Source organism: Cavia porcellus, unplaced genomic scaffold, assembly GCF_034190915.1.
Source record: "Cavia porcellus strain 051 isolate PalLab524CR breed Dunkin Hartley unplaced genomic scaffold, mCavPor4.1 scaffold_1, whole genome shotgun sequence".
NCBI lineage: Eukaryota > Metazoa > Chordata > Mammalia > Rodentia > Caviidae > Cavia > Cavia porcellus.
The window spans coordinates 76802005-76825481 of NW_026947484.1; the positions used below are offsets into that span (position 1 = coordinate 76802005).

At 40.9% G+C, this 23477-nt stretch overlaps 1 protein-coding gene and 1 pseudogene across 1 annotated transcript in view; one reads left to right on the forward strand and one right to left on the reverse strand.

The window, feature by feature from the left end:
- Positions 1-23477, forward strand: part of Dmrt1 (doublesex and mab-3 related transcription factor 1) — a 105158-nt gene that overhangs the window by 79702 nt on the left and 1979 nt on the right. The gene's annotated exons all lie outside the window — the stretch shown is intronic.
- LOC111757487 (large ribosomal subunit protein eL8-like) lies at positions 1531-7303 on the reverse strand (annotated as a pseudogene).

Below are 23477 nucleotides of genomic sequence, written 5' to 3' on the forward strand. Positions count from 1 at the left end.
GTGTATCTTCTTTGGAGAAAAGTCTATTAAAGCCCTTTGCACATTGTTAAGTTAGGTTGTTTTATTTAGGTTTTGTCACTGTTGTTGAGTTGTAGTTCTGGGTTCTAAAATTTTGGGTGCTTATCTCTTACACAGATGATTTGCAGCTTTCTTTTCTGAAAATTTATTTTATTTTATTTTTTAGCCTCTTGATAGTGTTCTTTGATGCACAAAATTTTTAATTTTGGAGTAATCTTAAAGTTGCCTGTTTCTGTTTTGTTGCCTGTGCTTTTGGTGTCATATTTAAGAAATCATTGCCAAAAATAAACCTATAAAGATTTTTCCTGTTTCTAAGAGTTTTATGATGATAGTTTCACTCTTATGTAAGGCTTTTTGATCCAAGGCAAGTTGATTTCACTTTTATTCTTGTGCTAAAGGACATCCTGTTCTCTCAGCCCCTTTCTTTCTTTCTTTCTTTCTTTCTTTCTTCCTTCCTTCCTTCCTTCCTTCCTTCCTTCCTTCCTTCCTTCTTTCCTTCCTTCCTTCCGTACCAAGGATCAAAGCCAAGCAGGCACTTACACCACTGAGCTAAACTTGTTCCCCAACCCCCTTTTTCTTTTTGGTGGTACTAGGGATTGAACTCATGATCTCATGCTTGCCAGGCAGGTGCTTACACCACTGAGCTAAATCCTCAGCCCTCAGCACCATTTTTTGAAAAGACTGTCCTTTCCAAATTAAATAGATCTTGACACCCTTGTTAAAAATCAGTTTACTGTTAATGTGAGGCTGTGTACAGTAGCTTTGTAGTAAGTTCTGAAATAAGGAAATGTGATTCTTCCAACTTTACTCCTTTCCAACATTGTTCTGTTTATTGGGGTCCCTTAAAACTCAAGTGAAATTTTACAATAAGTTTTCTGTTTTTGAGAAAAGCAGATTTTTAAATTTTGACCAGAAATTGAATTGAATCAAATCTGTTGATTGCTTTGGGTACTGTGTCATCTTAATACTGCCTTCCAAACCATGGACACAGAATATCTTTTTCATTTATGCATGGAACACCATGCCATGAATAAATGCAACTGTAATTTTTGTCATTTATTTTAAAATACTGTTAAACAATGTTTTATGGTTTTCCTTGCTTGTCACTTGCTTGGTTAATTTATTCCTAAGTATGTTGTTTTTTTTGTTGCTGTCCTATGTGGAATTGTTTTCTTAATTTTCTTTTTGTATAGTTTACTGGTGCTATATAGCAATAGAACTGATTTTGATATGTTGATTTTTAAATCTTGCAACTTTGGTAAATTCATTTTTTAGCTCTTAGCACTTCTTTGGTTTCTTTAGAATTTTCTATGTCTACATAAACAAGAGATAATTATACTTCTTTTTTTCTTATTTGCTTGCTTTTTCCCCCCTCATTCTTGTCTGTTTGCTTAGGCTGGACTTCTCCAGTACTGTGATGAACAGTGGTGGGAAATGTGGGCATCCTTATTTTTTTTTCTCCAGATTAAGGACAATTTGTTATTTTTATGTACAGAAAACTCAGGAGTTCACTTAGCCCAGTTTAGTGGCAAGCTCTTTAGTCTTTGTGTTTTCCAGCGTGGTTTATGTGAGTCACTGATCTAGGACCCAGGACAGTGCCTCTTCAGTGCCGGCAGATCTTAGAGTATCTGTCGTTGTATTTGGTCCTGGTCACCTCCACCAGTTTAGCCAGTGTGTCTTTGTTCTCAGTTGATTTGTGTGAAGGTAGCAGTGATGCAGGTCTTCTGTGGACCAGACACCCAGCCTGGCCTTCTCCTTGATGATGCAGTAAGGGACCCCCATCTTTTGACACGGGCAGGCAGGAACACAACCAGCTCGGTGGGGTCCATGTCGTGTGCAGTCACCACTAGCTGAGCCTTCCTACTCTCCAGGTCCCCAGGTCTCCTTGCCAGCAGCTTTCTTCTCAGCCTGGGCCAGCTGCCTCGCTTCTTCTCTTGCTTAGTCTCTGCTCTGTACTTGTGGGCGAGATGAAGCAGCTGGGTAGCTCAGGCCACGTCCTGGGTGAATTGGTGTCTCAGTTACTTTTTACTCATCGCTGAGACAAAATACCTGAAGCCCAAAGTTGGGAAAGGAAAGGTTTATTTCTTACAGTTTTTGGAGGTTTCAGTCCACACTCAGTTGGCTCCAAGGCAGGCGGGCATGGCTGGGCCTCAGTTCGTGGCTGCTGCAAATAGCGAACAGGAACCAGCAAAGAGCAAGACACACCTTCTTCCTGCCATTACATCACATCCTGGCTCCACCCCTATGTGGGTGGAGCACTGACACCATCAATCTAAGCACTAGACAATGAAAATGCACAATGCAAACTCATGAGGCCTGGGGGACACAGACATAAACCATGACAACTGGTTAATCACAGGTGGCACCTTCAGCTGCCTACACAGGATTGCCACTGTCACTGCAGCAGGGCCATTTGACAAAGTGGGTGAGAGCTCTCTTGGGCTGGCTGTCCTGTCCAATGCCAGAGTTCTTTGACCTCTTCTTAGACAGGGAATGTATCACCTTCTTGGCCTCCTGCTTTTTATGACAGCAGGAGGCAGGGCCACTTTTTTCCCCTTGGCCTTCTTCCTTTTTGTCACCTTGGGCAGCTGACAGAGCTGTTTTTGTTTGTTTCCCCTCCCTCCCTTTTGCGTGTTATAATATACATGACTCTGAAGCTCCCCTCCCAACACTGAATTTGCTTGGTCTGGTCTACAGGATATCTATGTCATAACTTGGATTCCTCGTGGAAGCAGAGCCAGGACAAAGACTTCTGCACACGGAGTATGTCAGACAATTAAGTCCAGGGAATGAGAGGGAAGGCTGCAGTGAGGGACCACAGGCAAATTGTGAGGACAGCTGGTGTTAGACTTGGGGCCTTCTTGAGCATACAGAGGAAAGGCTTCAGATTCATCCACCTGAGAAGCAGCAGGAACGTGTACCTCTCCTTGGGATTCCCACCCTCATGGACGAGGAGTTAAATGCCTGCTTCTTTGTTTTTTAAAGAGTTTGTTTAGCTCAGGCCATGCAACCGAGGGTGGCAGCAGAGAGAAACTGTGCAGTTAAGATGAGAGATTGGGGTTTTTAGGAAGGTTTGAGGAGATGGAAAAAGGGAGACCCTTCACTTTTGAGTTGCCCATGTGTTAAAGGATGAACACAAAAATCGTGGGGCAGGAAGTAAGTGACTCACAGTCTACTCTTGATGCAAGATGCAGTCACAGGAGAGTGAATTACATGGTGCCCTGAGGTGTGGCCGAGGCGCTGGAGACGTCTGTCACAGCCTTCTGACAGTACATCCTCTCAGCAGTGTTCTGAGAATGTAACACACAGCTGCTTAATCCCTAACATATGTGTTACATCGAGGGTGCATGAATTTTTTAAAAATTTCCTTAAAGTCTGAAGGTGATTGGGATTGTAGGATTCATGGGGGTCCTTTGCCAAATGGATGCCATTTCCCACTGAGGGCTCAGTTGGCATCAGTGAGGATTGGATGGAAAAAAAAAAGTTAGAAGATTTGTGGGTAGATTCCAGTTTACTAATGAAGTACCCCAGTCTAGAGAGGCAAGAAAGGCGGGACCAGCACCATGAGAAAGAAGTTACTTTTGTCTTTCTTAGTCATAGGTATGTTTTTCTGCTTAAAGGTAAGGTGAGTTTAAAGATAGTGGTGACCCTTTAGAGAGCATGGGCTTCAGGATACATTTTGACTCACGACTGTTATTTTCCTTTGTATTTTGGTGAGGCAATCTTGCTTAATAGTTGAAAACATTGAGTTTGGAGTCTCCTGAATACTGACACTTAGTGGTCGTGTGACTGGAGAAGCCAGTCCCTCCTGGAAGGACCTGGTTTTCATGACTGCAGGGGGAGGTGACCTGATAGTATACATTTAATTTTTTGTATGTGGATTAAGTGGAATAGTTTGTATAGAGGACTGAATCCTTCTCCTGCCACAAGGGTAGTTCTCAGTGAAGTAGTTGTTTGATTGCTTGCAGAAATCCCATAATCTCTTTCTTAAATGTGTTCCTGATGGAGTTTGAGCCTGGAAAACTTCTTTAAAAGATTATAGTTGAAAGTGTTTTTCCAGTCAAGGTCAAGTTCCAGGAGAGAACAACTGGTTAGTGGGGTTGTCGTTTCTCCCCTTGTGCCCTCACCCAGCAGATGTACACTCACCTGCAGCTTTTTCTTTTCTGTAGCAGCTACTCCCAACCCCCTCCTTGGAGAAAATACAATTTGATAAATAACTTGGTAAAATAACATTGATTTTGTGTCTTAGTCCTCTTGATTGTTTGCGTTTTAAAAGATCAGTGTTTATTCTGAAGGCATGAATGTTTAATGATGGAATTTCAGTTATTTTGTTCCTTGGGTAGCAACCATATTTTGAGGACAGAATCTCTTGCCGTGTAACCTCAAATCACCCCTTTGTGAGTAACCGCCTCTTTTGTGTACATGAACCCAAACCTGATTCCTGAGTTTTGAAGTTCTATAAGTACCAAATCCTGTATTTGTGCCCAGTTATAATTTATATCACATTATAATACAATGCTATGTGTCATAAAATACTAACATTCTATGGTGTTTTAAAGAAATATATTTACAGTAGATTTTTATTCTGGTTGTCAGATGCTTGTTTTGGAAGGTACACAAAGTTAAGAAGATGATTTAGCAAATCTAGACCATTGCCTAAAGCACACTTCCCCAAACAACTATTCAACCTAAAGAATTGTCTAGACCTCTGTTGGGTAAAGATAGATTTATTAAAACAATTTGACAATGATAATAAAATCTGCTGAAAACTTTTTCAAGTTTGATTATTTGCAAAGTAACATTTTTAGAAAGCAAGAGTATATAGTGGTTGACTGGACATGGTAGCAAATATTTGTAATCCCAGCACTGTGAGAGCCTGAGGTAGTAGGATCATAATTTTCAGCCCAGCCTGGGCAACTTAATGACTTAGTAAAACCTGGTCTCAAAAAATTTTTTTAAAAAGTTATTTTTTAAGGGTTGGGGTGAACTAAGGCCCTAGGTTTAATCTACAGTACCACACAAACACACACAAGTAAATAGCGGTTCATCTTACCAGTATAACTGGTCTCTAGTTAATGTTTTTTTCTTTCATAATATAGTTTGCAGTCAGCCACTTCATATGAACATCAAGATGAAACTTGCTACACAACTGTCTTTTATACCTCATTCATCAGAAGAGTACCTTTTAAAAAGAGGAGTCAAAATTAACTGGGAAATTGGTTTTTCAGAATATTTTTCTGAAAGTGTAGTTATGACAACTGTTTTTTTTTTTTTTGCTTACTTGAACAGAATACTGTGTTTATTTTTTGGTGTGGTTTTCTGACAACTTTTTAAAAATCACATATTTTGGCCAGTTGTAACTTTAATGTGTTAATGTATTGTGGACTATTTCCTTCTCCTTTTATTTAACAGTATTTTCAAAAACTAAATTTTTTTCTCCTTATTTTCCTTTTTTGTAGCTCAGGGTTTGAACCCAGGGTCTCATTCATGGTACTCAGGAGCATTACAGTAAGCCATGATATAAGCCTATACCAAGAGCTAAACTCTTGATGTGTATATCATTATTCCAGAGGTTTTTCCCAAGAAATCACATGTAAACTTGATTTTTTAGCACATGGTATGGTGCTAAAACATCAACAAATTGTTCCTTAACTCTGCTTTTCCTGATGATCAGTTGCTCTTTTAGTGATCTTTCATATCAGTGTTTACAAGTTTTCTCTATTTCTAACTGACACACAATGTTCCATTGGATGGATCATCATTTATTATTAATTACCTCCCTTAATTGTCAGTCATGTCGTGCCCCTCTCCTTGTACAGATATGCTGGTGTTTTTCTGGAGACATAGTAAGAAGGGTGTAAAAATATAACTGTCAAACAAAGCATGCATTTTAGGTTGTATTATGCTATATCAAACCCCAGAGTAATTTGCATTCCTGGCAGCAGAAATGTAGTATTATCCAGCATCTACATTTTGTTTGCCTGGTGGGAAAGTGGAATCCAGTGATGATTTTCATTTCCATTTCCATCAAAGCCAGAGGTGAGGGAGATGCCCTCCCCCAGAACTTGGGCAGTGCCTGAAGTGTCAGGTGGCTGGACCCTCTCCTTCACCACTGATCCCTCCTCAGCCTGAGAGAGAAGTGTGAGAGTGGGACAGAAGTTATAAGACAAGCCCCTTCACACAGTCCTCTGCCCAGCAGCCACCTTGCACTGCATCCCAGTCATCTCTCCTCGCTGCTGTCTCATTACTAAATGCTAAAAGACAGTGTTGCATCCCCGAGAAAGAGAAAGGGAAAAGGAATTCTGCTTTGCTCTCTTGTTGACATGGTGTGAGGACAGTTATATTTTTACAGGGCTAAAAATCACAGTGCCTCCTTTGTGGGAGAGGTAGGAGACTGTCCATTCTGTGCCAGTAGGAATGTGCATCCAAGTCTGCAGGGTTATGCTGGACACTGGTTAAAAGTTACTCAAAAGAGCAAGAGCTATCACTCCTGCAGGACTGGGCTCACAGACTGAGCTGATCGCATTCCCAAAGACCCAATAGTGTTAGGAAATCCATGGAGCAGAGTGAGCTCTGATTTCAACCAAGCTGTTATATGATGGGTGTTTGATTATGAGGCAGAGGCTGTCACTGTGTCACTGGAAGCAGTTCTTCTACAGTGGCCTAAGGCTGGGGCAATTGAACCTCATCCTGTTAAGCAGCCCTGTCCCAGTGATTGGAAAGAGTTTAGTCTGTTATTGACGGAAAATGTTAATGTCTCTGTTAGGGATGGAAAGATCTTAATTTCTTGCTTCGGAAGTAATCACTTGATGCTAAATTACCCAACTATGTTTTGTACTCCATTAATTTTGACTTTGAGCAGGCGCTTAAACCACTAGAGCTTAAAAGAAATGGAGATTTGAGAAATCATAACACAATGATAGAATTTAATGCCTTGTAGAGAGAGGAGTTACAGGTCACTGAGCTGAACCCCTTTACTTTATAGATCTGGAAGCTGAGACCTCAAAGATGACTTGCCCAGGAGAACAGTGTAGTCCTTAAAGACAGATGCTGTTTGATCCAATACTTTGTTCTTGTGCTGCTGACCATTTCCTGTCATCTGGGTTTTAGATGTGAGAATGACCTGGACTCTGTGTTAGCTTCATTGATTGATAGATTTGTCCTGATGGTGGACTTGGCCAGCCACTATGGCATTTCTGTTAGATGTATCAGGAGCCCTGATACTGCTGACCGGGAGGTGCTGGAGCTTGCTGGGGTGAATTGGTTCATTTTTCATTGTCTCCATCCCGACTTCATGGAAGGTCATGTGAGGTGGATTGGGTAATTACTTATCTACTCTGAAAATGCACCTGTATAGATTTTTGCAGAATTTGTCCTCCTGTGCTGCTGTGTGCCTTGGGAACATGATGGTGAGTGCAGGGCCTGTGGGGCAGGTCCTGCCCTGGTACCCACCCACCTCTGCTTGCCTGGGCACTCCTCTCCTCCTGCCAGGCGTGTGCTTTGCTGCCCAGTTCTCCTCCTCCTCGTAAAATGGATGGAGGAGAAGCAAAGCTTTTTACATCATAAGCAGGTAGAGGATTTTTTGTGGTCTTTGTTTTTATCCTCTTTTCCTCTCCTTGCCTCATCTCTCCATGCAACTACCGAGAAAGCTAAGATTCCTTGAACACTTTTTCTTGACACCTCAGTGTCTGGTGACTCTCAAACCTTCTCATTCCACAGTTTTTTTGCTCATGCCTCTCTGTAGAGGTCAGTGTCCTTTCCTGGTCCCTGGGCTGCCTTCCTCCTGGCCCAGGACAAACTGTCTTCCTTCTGTGCTGTTTCAGCTTTTCTTCCACATGATTTCTGGTTTATTTTTGAAACACTCAAATCTGATAGGGAACACACATACCATTGTTTCTCACCTTCATCAAGTCATAGGATGAATCTCTGAAGTCTCTTCCTTTAAAAAAAAAAAACCCTACTTTATTGAGGGATAATTTACACACAGAGTTGCACCTGTTTAATGTATACAGTGTGGGGAGTGTGGAGATAAATATACCGCTGTTAAACCATATCCACAGACAATGCCATAAATCTGTCCATCACCTCAAAAGTTTCCTCCACCCTCCTTATTTACTTATAAAAGATAATACTTGGGAAAATGTCTACTTGTAGCAAAATTTTGAGTATATAATGCAGTAGGTATCGTGCTACACAGAGTGCTAGGTGTACCCATCTCAGATAACTGAAACCTTGAACCCTTGAACATCTCTGCATTTCACCTTCCCTCCAACCCCTGAGAACCACCGTTCTACTTCTACTTCTGAGTTTGACTATTTTATTTTTTTAATTAAAAAGATTTTTTGAGTTTGACTATTTTAGATTCCTCACATAAGTAGGATCCTACAGTGTCTGTCCTCCTGGCTTGCTTCATTTGGCTTCGTGTGCTCTATGTTATTGTGTATGGCAAGATTTCCTTCTTTGTAAGGTTGAAGAATATCCCAGTGTATAGCCCCAAATTATCTTTATCTGTTTGCCTGTCTAGGGATATTTATATTTTTTTCATGCCGTAGCTGTTGTGAATGATGCTGCAGGGAATGTGGATGGGTAGCTACTGCTTCAAGATCCTTTCAGTATCTTTGGATTTCAGTATCTTTGGATGTGTACCAGGAAGTGGCCTTGCTGGGTCATATGGTACTTCTAGTCTTTATGTTTCTTTCTGCTTGGAAAGTGGATTTTAAAGCTATGGATTAGGGTCCTGTGGTTGGTTAGGTTTTTTGAGATAGAGTCTTGCTCTGATAATCAAGCTGGCCTTGAACTCAGTATGTAGCCCAAAAGGCCTTGAACTTGGGGCGAGTGTCAGCCTCCCAAATGCTGGGATTACAGCTGTGAGTTACTATGTGTGGCTGGTTTCATTTTTAGAAGGCAAACCTGGAACTCAGATAATCCATTGGATCTGAATGCTTTTTGCAGCAAAACCATAGCAGTCTGACAAGTTGGTGAAAAAGAGGCAAGCTCATTGCAGAGGGCGGTGTGGGTCCGCAGCAGGCAGTGTCCAGTTAAACCAGCAACCCTGTTGTGGTTTCCTGTGGGCCTGTGGCAGTCACTCCCGAGTGCAAGCCCGCAGGACAGATTCTGGCTGACACTCAGCAGTGGTCATCACAGTTTGGGCCTGTTAATCACCCCTTCAGGACTCCAGGGTTTTAAACCTGTCAAATGAAGACACTTAACACCCACTTCCCCAAAGGGTTTTGTGAAAATGATAGGCAAAGTCCAGTGCCTGGAACATGGCAGAGAGTCCATGAACGATAGCAATTATGACTAATAATTATGCTAATAAATAGTGTGGGCTGAAACTCATTTCATAGGTCTGCTTAACTATGTCAGCACTTACTGGCTCCTGCTTTCACCTGGGGGTTCAGCCTTCCAGAAATCCAGTTTCATTTCCCCAGCACCCCCAGCCTCCACCCATTAAAGAAGTTTACTCCTACAGCTCCAATGAGGGGCTCAGGGCTTTCAGCAGTCAACTCTCTCTGATTTCCTTTCCTTGTTGATTTTCTTCATTTTATGTCATTATTTATGGCTACAAAAATAATTATGTCTTGTCCTTTGTTATTTGATAATTTCTTTTGACACAGAAGGTTCTAAGTGCCTTTTAAATAAATAGATGAGTGTGGTTTTAACATAATAAAAAGTTTCTCCCTTAACCTCTAAGCAGGTTAGGTACCTAATGATAGTATTTGTGCCTTCTCCTTTTCTCTAAATTTTATCAGGTTCAGTATGCTAATTAGTAATATTTCCTAGTGGAATTAAGTAAAGGTTTAGTTTATTTGGTTCTCTGACAAATATTTAATTAGAATCCTATAGCCTCATGGTAGCACTGGACAACATGGAGAGTTACTGTTACCAGGATAATAAATATATTTTTATGACTATTCTTCTTTAAATACTGTGCTTTGACCATAAGATTGTATTAACTAAGCTCCCTGAAGGCAGAGTCAAAGGGAAGCTGATTATCACCTGATCAGTTTGAGATGATCTCACCTGTGCATCACTTGGAAAGGCTGTGGCTCTGTCCTAGGGTGGAGACAGAGCCAGCACAGATACCACCTTGCTCATAAGAAGGCGCTTTCATGTGCATATGAAAATCTGATATATAGAAGTAGAACTGGAGATTTAGCCACTCTCAATAGCAAGGCATTCTGTGTGTGGAATGGCATAGAGAACATTTTAGAAGTTTGCCCTGCCTCCAAAGTTGATGCATCGGTCATGACTAGAAACTTCCTCTTTGATATAAAATTGTCAACAAGATAGCAGCATGAAACCTGTATGTACCTCCTGGGTGAATGAGTTTAACTAGGTGCTTTTCTTTAAAGAATTGAATACTCAAAGAATAGAGCAGTTTCTGGAGCAGATTGAAGGGAGGGGCAAGGTGTTACTTGATGAAGGGGACCCTGGGAGAGGATCAAGGCACCCAGTATTCATAAAAACAGGAAGACATGCAGAGATGAGGGAGCTGCAGAAGAACAGATAAACATACAGAGAAAAAAAAACTTGGCCTTCCTCCTGAGCTTGCTCCGAGGTCCCTGGTATTTATTGGAAGCATTTGTTGAACAGGAGAAAAGACAAGGGGAACCAGTGTCAATTGAATGCTATTAGCCTTTAACAGTGTCAGTTCCTGTAATAGATGAAGAATTTAGGTTGAGAGCTATTAAATGATTGTCTGGGGACAGCTCAGTAGTAAATGACTGCCCAGACTGATCCCAGGTGTGTCTCATTACAGCCATTTCTGTATAAGAACTGTTACTCACAGGTATATCCCCTGTGTCCAGAGTAGTGTGTGCACAGAGCGGAGGCGTAATAAATGCTCTGTGGGTTAAGTAACCAATTAGCACAATGCTGTCTTCTAAATAACAGTTTTAGCTAGGTCTGCCCTAAATTAAGAAAAAAGAGGAGGACCACAGTAGTTATCATGTTCCCAAGAGTACTTGGCTCCCGCTGTTTCCAACACACCTTACAGAGGAAATCAAATGAGTCCTAAAATTTGTCTTTTGAAAATGATGGACTAAGCAGAAGGCTAAGTACTACAGAAATTTGACAGTTTTTACAACTTAAATAACATTTCTGATTTCCAGGAGGGCTGCAGACACTGCAGAAAGCATTTCCAAGTGTCAGTTGGTCACTTTTGAGGTGAGCTGGTTTTTTCTGAAGTTAGCAGATGACTTAAGCTTGAAGACACTGAGGTCACCATTTGTTATTTGATTGCTCTTTGCCCTGAGCTTTGAGGGCAGCCAATAATGCAGTAAGTGCTGGGCTTTCATTCTTGTTTTCAAATTAAAGATTTAATTACAGTCTTCACTGAAGATGAACCAAGTGTGAAAATATCTGATCTCCCCAGAATGTGGGACCGAGGAGGAGTGTGTGGGTTGGAATCAGTGCCTGGCCATTTAAATACTTTCAACAGTAGCATTAGGGTGAAATTAATTATATCGTGACCACATGGGTCTCTTGGCTCATCTGAGTCAGTGAAATTTATATTCTTCTTCTTGACCATTTCTTAAAGTTGAGTAATGTTTTCTGCCATTAGGAGACATTCTCATGTAAGGTGATAGACTTAAATTTCTAGGACTTTAAGGTTTTGAAGAATGCACATCTTTGTTATGTGTAGAGAAGTCCCCTTTGGACTGTCACACAGTCATTTTGCATAAATGTCATATGTGTGTGAAGAATATGGACTTGCTTATCGTTGGGTGCAAATTCTATATGTGTCTAAAAGTGTATTTACTGTGTTGTACACACAATGCCTTTTTTTTCTTTCTCTTCTTCTTCTTCCTCTTCTTCCAGTACGGGAGAGTGAACCCATGGCCTTCACACTGAGCTACATCCTGGCCCTTTTAAAATTTTCTGTTTTGGAGTGGGGTTTCACTTAGTTGCCCAGCCAGGACTTCAACTTGTGATCTTCTTGTCTCAGCCTCCTAGAGTGCTGAGATTACAGGTGTGGGATCACCATGCCTTGCTGTATTATTCACATCAGTCAGTCAGCAGAAAAGTAATTATCTAAAACCTAATCTGTGGCCACATTAGCTACTTTCTTCAAGGTAGTAACTCTAATAAACTTCCTATTTATGCATCATATCAGTGCAGTATGTCATTTCGGTCTCCAGGCCTCAGTCATCCTGAGATTTCTGTTAGTATCTTAGTCTTATCATGGCCATCAAAAGCTGAGTTAAGAGTAGATTCAGGATATTTCGTTAACTCACTGTCATTGAGAAAAAAAATCCTTTTTACATAAATTAATTTTCTGAATACCTGAAAATTTCTCCTGCAGTTGCCAACAGCCCTGTCCCCTAATCTTTGGGGACAGTGGTTTGTATCTGATGAATTTTCTTCTTTTTGCTTTGTAGATGCTGAGTCTTTCAGATTCTTGAGACTTCAGATTTATTGTCACATTGGTTTTTGTGCCTTAGTTCCCACTGGTACCACAGCCACCTGAGTCTTAGTTTTGATGTAGGGCTGGCAGCTGTCACTTGTTACTGTAGCTGCTGCTCCACTTTTGTTTTTCTTGAGTACTCATGTAATGTGGTGATGACTGACCTAGGGAGCAGCCAGCTGGCTTTGCTGATGAGAGTTATCTTTTCTTATTCATCAAGTATTACTGGCGGAAAGCTAGCTACATGTAAGGCTTTTAACTGCTGGCTGTCATGGGACTTTAAAGGCAAATATGACACAGACCCTGCCTGGTGTAAAAGCCATCTTATTAGGTCTATTATGAGGAAGGGGAAAGTGGTAGAGGCACAGGAAAGGTTTGGCACTTTAGGCTTTGGAGGAGGGAGGGCATTTCTGCTTAAAGAGAATAGGCGGAGCTGGCATTTGACTTGGATGTTGACATGTGGTGATTGGAGAGAGAATGGGCCTAGTTCAAAGATAGAGGCCTACTGTAGTCTGTGCTGGGATCCAGAGAGCAAGCAAGGCTGACTCAAGTGCAGGATAAAAAATGGCAAATCACATTGCTTCTTAGATGCCAAACCAGAGAGTTTGCACCTTTCCAGAAGCCACCAAAGGTGTTTATTTAGGAAAGACGACACAGTCATATATTTGGAAGTATAGGGCTAGGCTGGGGAAAGTGAAGACGAGAGGAGAGAGTAGGTCAGATGCCTGATACTAGCAGATCAGGTGTGCAGTAACATGGGCAGGAGGAGCTCAGACGGGGTGCAGTACAACAGAGTAAATGAAAAGGAGAGACATACAGAAGTCAGGAGCGCAGCACTTAGCAGCTGCTGAGATGTAATGGGGGTGGGGGGTTGAGACAATGCTTGGAAGCCTGAGCACATTATCAATGCTGGCCTCAAACTTGCAGTATTCCTGCCTCAGCCTCCCAAGTAACTGGATTTACATCACCGCATCTTGTTTGTAGATTGATTTCTAAGTCAGAAAGTGACTTTTTCCCATCAGGTATTTAAAATACAGAAGTTGTTCTCAGTTGGAAAGCAGAGAAGAGATGTAAAATGTGAAGTCATTTACATGGAAGTAATCTTAAAGCCTTGTGTGACAAGAGGACAAATCCAGCAGCTTACAGCCTGGGGGTGGAGGTGAGGGGGACATACCTGAAGAAGCCACAGTTCTGTGGCCTGAAAACTGGAAAAGGGGAAGAAAAGGGCAGTGCTCTCGAGGGAGGGAGGAAGGGACCAGAGCAGGCCTTCGGCTTTGGTGACTAGCAGGTCATGGGTGAGCCTGAACAGGCTTCTGGGAAATAGCAAGCATTTTGCCAGGCTTTAGAAAGTAACTGCTCATTCTTCAGTTGAATTTGGCGATAATAAATAGAGGTGGGACAGGAATTGGTAAGTCAGGATTGAGTGAGCACAAAGAGTTGGGGAGATTGATGCAAGAGGATCAAAAAGCAAAACCTTATTAAAAACAACAACCTACAGAAATACAAGTACTGCGAAGGGTGCAGAGAAAGTGAATCCTTGTACATTGCTGGTAGAAGTATGAGATGGCCTCGGTGTCATGGAAAACTGTATGATGGTTCTTTAGAAAGCTAAACAGAATTGCACATGACCCATTAATCCTACCTCTGAGTGAAAGACCAAAGAATCAAAATAAAGCTCTGGAAGAGATATTTGAAAACCCCTGCTTATAACAGCATTATTCACAGTAGCCCAACAGTGAACCCAGCTGACATGGCCCTCAGTGTTCAGATTAGTGTATTAGATAAACTATCGCCAGATTAGATAAATGAAATATGTTACACACAAAACAAAGAAATATTATTTAGCCTTTAAGGTGAAGGAAACTATCACACTTGCTATATATGAATGAACCATGAGGGTATTATTCTAAGTAAACCCAACACAAAAGACAAATCCCCCTTGATTCTGTTTATGTGGGTTCCTTGGATTAGCATAAGAGACTGCAGAATAGTGACTGGCAGGGGCCAGCGGGAGGCAAGAATTTGGAGTTACTGAGTGAGTTCAGAAGATGGAAGCGTCCCGGAGATGGGTGATGGTTACACAATCTGAATGTATTTACTGCTGCTGAACTGTATCCTTGAAAATAGTTAAGAAGGTAAATTTTATGTTCTGTGTATTTCATCACAATAAAAAATACTAAAACAAAATACCAGAAACCTAATTCCCAAGGAAAACACAGTTTTTGACTAAGGGAAGGAACCATTCTATAAAAATGTATCATGTTTTGGTTAAATCCCTGCCAATTTTAGTTTACTTCATCAAGTTCAGAGCCAAGCTGCACTGATCCAGCATCAATATTCTGTGGCTGGGAGTTTCTCACACAGAGACCATCAGACTGTTCTGAGAAACCCACTAAAAAAAGGCTAAGGAACCGTGCCGTTGGGAAGACAAGCTTTTTTTCCTTTAGCGCTGAGGGCTGAACCCATATCGTTTTGCATGCCAGGCAAGCCATGTACCACTGAACCACATCCCCTCTCTCAAACTTTTCTGAAGACAAACTAAAATACCTGTGTCAAAGTATGAGCATGAGGTCTCCTCTTCTGAAACTTTAAAAATACCACAAACAGCTAGATAGGGAGGGGACAGTGAGATTCTTTGAATGCCTTATATTACTCACAGATTAAACTTGTTAGTGTTGAAGTCCTTTAGGGGGTGCTGATTAGACAGAAGGGGTTTTAATAAATGCATATATTCAAGTATTTTAGTGACTGGGGTCTTAGGCAAAGTGTAGAAATATTTTTTGGTTAAGTATAATTTTGTAGTATTACTTTCTTCTGTTCACTGTGAAGACAAGCCACTCAAACCATGGATGTTTTCTGCTGTAATCTGAACTAACTTAGCCAGCCTCAAAGTCTGTTTTGTATTTAAGTGGTGAACTAACATATGTGATTTTGATTAGGAATGTGTTCTCCTGTCTGGAAATGCCTGAAAAATTTTATACTGATTACAGTTGGTATGCATTTTAGTTAGATGGGTCCTAGTGTTTGCTTCTTTTTTTTCTATACCAGGGAAGAATATTATAGTTACTAGTATGGAATTTCTAGTAATATTAGTTAGATAGAAACAGGAGGAAATGTTGACACAGAATGATAGCCAATATGGTAAAGTTGTGCATCTTACAGTAGCAGACAGCAGAAATAGTATGTACTTCTTTGAAAAGGGAAATCTTCCTGGTAGTGTAGTCCTCTACAGTGTTACTACTATATCATTTGGTCCACAATACTTATTGTCAAATTATAAGCTGGAATTTCTGTCCAAGTTCTGCTTGATAAACTCTCTCTGATGTCCATCTAATTGCAAAATATCCAAATGTTTTTAAATGAAAGACTTCCTATAGTCCACATAGCTAAAGCTTCCCAGCTTAAATATTTTGTTAGTGTGCTTTCTGAAAGATGGTGTAAATTCAAAGGAAAAGACTGACTGCAGCCAGTGGATTAAACAGAAGTCAAGCTTCTGTGGGGCCCTGCATTAGAAAGTGGTGCTGGCATCATTGCGTGTAGCTGCCCTGGCAGTGGTGTTGACTCCAAACTTTAAATCCTTTTCCTTAGCCCTAAAAAGTTCCCATCCAGGTAGATTTCCATCATCTCATACTCCATTAAGGCTGAAGCTTCTGTGATTCTTCTGCAGCATATTTTAAAATTTTCTCTTACTGCAAAATACTGGGACAGAGCCAACCTAGTTTCTACAGTGGCAAATGTCACAGCTTGCTTCATGGGTCTGATTCCTTCTGTGTCTGAGAAAATAACCTTCTCGGAATCAAATGACAGATCTACTCCAGGATCCCAGAGAGCGATCTTGCCTGTCTGGTCTTCTGTAGTTAAGTGTCATCATCACTTAATATTTAACCGCTTTGAAAGGCAGGTGCATGTGTGAGACACTTCCTCATGGCAGCTACATGGAGACTTGAGTACTTGTTTGCATTGCAGAGGCTTCCCATCCACTGTGGCCCTGGACACTCAGTAGGAGCCTCACTGTGCTGACTTTGTATAGAGCCACTGTGCAGTAAATAAAGGCAAAATTAAATAGAACAATTGTCCTTAAAAATCCTCACACTAGTTTTAGAATTCCCTGGGTGTGACTTAGCCCTGTTTCATGATTGCAGTATGTCTTGTGAAGACTACATCCCACGGTCCTTTTTCATCATTTGTCCATTATTAAACACCTACTGTGTGCTCTGCCCTGTGCCGCACAATGTGGATTAGGTACTGTCAGTTTAATTTGTGTTTGACAGTGTTTATCTTTTACCTTGGAGACTTTCTTTTTACTTCTGCCATGAGGTGGCTCCCCTGGCCCTCTGGCCCAGCCCAATGCGGTTAAGTTTTGGCTCAGCCTCAGAAATTGCTAAATGCAACTGAAGTCTTATGCATGATGCTGTAAAAAGTACAAATAACATTCTCAGATATCAGTTGGGAATCCATCTTAACTTTCAGTCTTTAAGTGTGTAAACAAGGATGAAAAGAGTTCACCTTTTTCTGAACATCTAATATGAAAATTGTGTGAAAACTTTCAGGGAAGTTCAAATTCTGTTGTCACTAGTACTTTCTTCTTTCCCAACCAACATTTGATAAAAATCCTAATAATTTCCTGGTCTTGTCATAGACTGTGAAGTACACAGAATGACTCACAGTTTTTTCTTAGGGAAGAGTGCAAGTTTGTGCCAGCACAGGGTGACAGAGAAAATAATGACTAATGAGAGTCTTGCCATTTAGTATTCTGTCTCTTTGATCTTCAGAGTAGCTCCCTTCACACACACACACACACACACACACACACACACACACACACACACACACACTTGCCCAGCCCATTGCTTCTCCCTCTCTGACATGTGTCCCGCTGCCTTTGAGCCAGCTGATTATGGACTGAGAACTCTGTAAACTCTGAGCTAATAAACTTTTCCTCCTTTAATGTTGGGTGTCAGATATTTTAACCCAGCAGTGAGAAAAGTAACTAAGACAAGTAATTCAGTCATTTATGTGTCTCCTGGGAATGGGTTCCAGGAATCTCTAAAGATATCAAAATTCTCTTTTCCAACATAAAATCTCATCATATCCACCTATAAACTATGCACAAGTTTAATGTATTTTAAACTCAGATCTCTGCATTCCTTACAGAGTAAATGGTATGTAAACCATTGTTACTATTTTGGAAATAATGACTAGAGAAAGTCTTACAGGGTCAGTGCCAATGCATTGCAGTTTTTTTTACTCTAGTATTTTTGCTCTGAGGTTGGTAGAATCTGCAAGTGCAGAACTCACCCATAAGGAGACCCAGCTGTATTCTCCATTTACAGTTGAGGAAACTGAGGTGCAGGCTCTGTACTGAGGTATCAGTGACTGGCAGCAGAGCCCTTCTTTCCACAGTGACTCTCAATGGGATCAGATCCTGGCTGGCTGCTGGGAGCTGGGCTTTGTTAAAGTGGAACGAGTTGTGTCCTGTCTGTGCACAAAGTGTAGTGAGTGCTTTTTAAATTGCTGCCCCACACTCCAGAAGCAAGATGAAGGGAGGAACTGGAAAATAAGTGGAGGAGAGTAAGAGTGGAAAAGGTGTACAGTGCAGACAGCATGCTGTGCTAAGATGCCACAGTCACTAGACCACAAGTGGGGAGGCCACGCACTTTGATAATGTGGCTGGCTGCATCAAGCTAAATAAGACTTCCAGCAGTCCCATAGACTCATTCTAGGTGTTCAATGTACTCTGTCCCTATTTTTTAGATGAAGAGACCATGGCACAGTTACGTCTGCAGAGATGGATGGCTCACCTCAAAAGTGCACACACCTTACTGCTGAGCTCTTGCTCAGCTTCTGGTACCCAGTGAGCCGAATTCTGCTAGGGCTACCGGTAACCAGTAATTATAGAGTAAGAAATTGATGAGACCTTGTTTCTTTTGGGAACTCTGTACTGAGAGTTTCCACATTTTAGAACAAACTTACACTCAAAAAGAGAGTTTTTTCCTGCCTCCAAATACTAGCAAAGAAAGGATGGTTTGCATGAGGACTGTGCAGTGTTACTGTTTTCTGATTTATAGAACACCTCTACAAACATCCTGCTGATTGATTAGACTTGATAGCAGCCATCTTCTCACCTCTTTCCTCAAAAACATGAAAAAGGCAGAGTTCATGGTAAGGACCTGTTGTCCAAGAGAGGCATAGGTTGTCTTATCCCTTGGCCGTGACACCTAGCTGTGAAGTAAACATGCATTCCTTCCTGGTTCTTGGCTCTCAAGATGGCCACGGCTGTGTGGCCTGGAGTGAAGAGACCTTATACAAAATCCGATTCCGGCTCCTTCAAGAGCAAAAGTCTTCCAACATAAGGCACTGAGATACAGACATCTAATAAAAGGTCTAAGGAAAATGCTATTTGTGGAGTAAATATTATTGTAGTATAACTTGTCTAAAACACAGTTTTAAAGCAACTTCCAGTTTGAGTTGTGTACATCAGTAAAAGTAATAATTAGCTCATCAGTTTCACACTTTCTAATTTATGATAGGTTGTACAAAGACATTTCAGTAAAAGAAAAGTCACTACTTCTGAGGGTAAATGATTGGACCCAAGGGAAGAGCCAGAAAGGAATAGCACCACTGCTGGTGGGCAAGAGAGTTTGGGGGCAGAGAAGAGTTAAGGGTGCTGAGCTAGTATCATGGCTCCTATCAGAGTTCACAGGGCTTGAGACTTAGCGCTTTTGTGGTGATCCCCTCTATGAACCGGCAAGGCATGTGGGAACCAAACAGCTGCCATGCTGTGGTCCAGGACAGACTGTTGTAGATGGGTAGGCAGAAGTGCAGGAGGACCGCCTGGCCCTGAAGGGATCCACCACGGGTCCTGGGTGGAGTGGGAGGCGAAATGGTATCCTTATCTCTCTTCCCTTTTTGTGCACTACATAAAAACAAGCAAACAAGAAGTATTCTGCCTTTTGTGTCCACTGAATCTGAAGGTTGCTAGAGAGCGGGTGTGTTATCCCCTGCCTCAGCACAACAGAGCTAGCTGTGAGTCTCTTGGGACAGTGCTCTCCCAACATATGGCAGAAAGACATTCATAGGTGCCTGTTTATTTGAAAATTTAAAATTACCTACCATTTTGTATATGCATGTTTATGATATGTAAAGAAGTATAGTTTGTGTTGCATAGATATGTACTTCCTGTTCAAAGTTCACCTAGTCTTTAAAATACTGTGTTTTCCAGTGCCAGCAGAGACAGCAATACTTGCATCAGGAGGAAGCCCTAATAACTTACCTGATTGTATCTGCAGGCACTCTGTCAGTGCGGCTTGACTGCTTGCTCTTCAATGTGCCAAGTGCAGAGCCAGGCTCTTACAATACTGTTAGATTTTAGAGCTGACAGTTAAGATCTGGTTTTAAGGAAAACATTACCCATCTCAGCTCCTCTTTTTCTTGTCACTATGCTTTAATTCACCTTGGGGGAAAACACATTTAATTGTTTCAAAGATTATTTCTTTTTTAGCAAATTTATAGTAAATGGTAGAGATTAATAAAGGGCTATTTTTTCCTCAGCTTGTGGTTTCTAATTACATCAGTTACAGCTCAGCCTTCCTCTTAACTAGAGTGCAGGCATGAACTGGAAAAGAATGAGCTAATCCATGATAGATCAGGTGGAATAAAGATCTCCATTCATATCTTTACCTTTTATCCCTTGTTCTGAGTGCCAAGAATTAATGCTGTTTGAAAGTACAAACTGAACCTGCCAAGCTCCGGCAGCTAAGATAATCCTAATTATTTTAAATGTTAGTGAGAAGGGCAGCAGTTCCACTCTGGAAAAGCCTTCTATTGTGAAACGTTAAATATCTGCTAAGTGGCATTGATTGGACATGATTTTATTTCCAAACACTACAGTTATTGTGAAGTGGAAGAATTTGCTGTTTAAGAAATTTTCACCAACTCTTCCTTAGCTCACCATCGTCTTGCAAAGTAAGAACTCAAAGAGACCAGCATTTTCATACTTGTTCTGGCAGCCAGCAGCCAGGTGAAGAGTTACTAATCCATGGAGAATGCCACTTGTGTTTTATTTTTAGATAGTTTCTTAGTAGGAGTTTAATAGTATTAGGTAGAACTTTTTTCTCAAGCATGAATATCGTGTTTTCTCACATTGCTGGAGAGAATTATTTGTTCCAGTCCATTGACTTTCAACACATCATTGAAGTTAAAAGTCAGGGGTCTTTGCCGCATCAAAAGATCGAGCAGATAGAGTAATTTTGTTTTGTTCGTTAGAGGGGTTTTTCTCTTCATTTGGCAGTGTGTAATATTTTTCAAAAAGAATATTGATGGTTAAATGGCATCACCAAAATCATCGTTAAGTGTCACCTCCCACATTAGTAAGAATGATTATTAATGTGTAAGGTTTTTGTTTTTAAACAGTAATACAAGAAAGGCCCTGCTGCTACAGATAAATAGGCTAGTTGAAAGAAAAACATAATAGACTTGCTGGTTCAAACAAGAGTGAGTCTTCTGGTTATACCCACATTTCATTGTAACACCAAATAGATCTGATGGCAAGTTTTCCTTTTCCCTTTTCCCCTGCTTTTCAGTCTCCACTCTGAGCTCCAGAAGTCAGTTCTGCCATTTCTATAAACGCTGGAGGCCAGTAGTGATTATGGGGTAGCATAATCCTTAATTGGTTATTGCCTGGGAACCTTTCCTGCCACCCCCTCCAGTTCAGCCACCCCTTGTTCCTCCTTTCAAGCCCAAGACCAATGCGGGAACATCTTCACTGATGCAGATAGCACTGTGTTGAGCATCTCTGAGCCAATTATTCTTTCTTTCTTTGAGGTTATTCCCCAGAGTGAAATTACTAGGTCATAAGGGCTGAACAGTTTTACAGATCCTATTACATGTCACTAGATTGCTATCCAGAAAGATGGAGCCAATTTCTGATGTTTTCTGTGATATCTGTCTCTCAGCTGTGCTACTGACACTAGGGTTTACAGAATGGTAAGAACAACAAACCTCTTGAGTTGAAATTAACCCTAACTCTAACTTAAAAAGGAAAAAAGCTTTAAAATTTCTTTTTTCTTAAAATTTCTAATTAGTGTAAAATAATTGACAATGGTCCATTATTATTGTTGCCCCTAAAAAGTTCAATGAAGTTGTATTAAAATGGGCAGGGTACCTTGAAGGACTATATTTAAAGATAGTAATAAAACAGATTCTGAACACTAGTCCTACGAAAAATGACATAAAATTTTTGTAGGTACTTGGAACTTCTATACAAAATGAGTTAAATAGGTACTGTTCCTAACTTAAGCATTCTGTTTTTCAAAGACAATACTAATCCTTGAACAAATTGAAAAAATAACATAGATTTAGTTTTGAGTGGAGAAACGCTTTAAACATACAGGTCAGGTAGTTTTCAAAATAGACTGAGTTCATTGCTTTACATTTTCTCTGGAGTGCAGTCATGCGTTAAGTGTGCTGGAGCCTCTCTAGTCTGTGCAGGTGTTTGTTGCCCAGAGTCACACAGGTACCTCCCAAGAAAGTGCCCACAAGACAAATAAGAGCAAAAGTGGGCTATTCCTGAATTCTTTTCTCTTGTGAAATTCCCACTTCTCCCTTTTTCAGTCCCAAATTGACTAGAGGAGGAGGGCGGGGCATCTCTACCATCACTTCTAACTAAAGCCCAAGGCAGGCCCAGAACACAGAACACATTGAGAAAACTTCCTCTTGTGTAGGTTCTGCATCAATCTGACAGGGTCAGTTAGTTCACCCCCTTAACCTCATGCAGAAGTTGGGAAGGGTTTGTAATCAGCTCCTAAGTGTGGTACCCTGGGTTCAGGGGACAAGGATGAGAGCACGCCAGAGAGTCAATGCCCTCTGTATAACATGGGGAAAGTAGTTCAGTGACTGGTTTGAGAGGCCATCCCTTATTAAAGTATGTAGCACGCAGAGAGTAGGTAGTAATTATTCATTCTCTTCTATATGATCCATGTACAGAGAAAATGTAGGTCACAGGTGTGGGGTGGAGGGGAACAGATTAACTGAATAGATGCTCCAGCAGGCTCTCAGTGGTGTCTCCAGATCTGTGTAATAACAGAAATCTCAGCACTAAGTACCACTTTTGGAAAACATTTCTCTATATACTGACTTAACCAGGTACATGTACAAACAATAAATCACTTTGGATATACAGGGAATTTAAATCCATTTAACAACCCAACTTTACTAGGAAGCTGTTGAGCAATGCAGTAAGATAAAGGATTCAAGGTCCCATTTTTGGGTTGCTGTACTGTAATTATAAAATCTGTCATGCACACTGTTTTGGCATCTATAGAATACCATTTTAACAACTCTGCCCATGTTTTTAAAACTCATAAACTCATCCTCATGTAACTTTAAGCAACTAAATACTAAAAAAATTACCAATACAAAAGGAAATTACTTACTAGGAAATTGTCTAAATTGCTTTTCAAGTTTATTCATTTACTAAACTTGCAGATCATCCCTCTCCTCGTTGGATATTGAAATAGCTATACAAAACTATCCGTCTGTCTGCCTATCCATATGTCACACTGGAGGAAAGGAGCTTTTGGAAATAATTTGGTCCAGTGGAATGGCTGAAGGTCCATTTCTTACATCACAGCTCTTTTCTTTTTTCTGTGTGGTTCCAGTAGCTGCAGCAAATGTTTTCCAAACCCATAACAAGCGTAAATAGTGTTCTCTTTTAAAAGGTCTCTTTTCAGCATGGTAATATACCTTATTAAATTCCAAACATAATAAGTATTGATGGCAAACACATCAGGACCTAGTACAGCTTCCACTATGATTTAGTTCTCTACAAACGACTTCAGTACTCAGCTCCCAATGCATTTTGCTAATTACATCATAGATTTCCCTGTTGATGAACACAAGCTGAATTAACACAGGAGCACTAATGTACCCTTTCACCATTATTGTTGTACAAGAAGCCGTGGCAGATGCTGGCAGTTAGTTACACAAACATTAGTATTAACGATTGGCCATTTGGAATTGGTGACAAACTACTGCCCAGCAGAATCCTGAG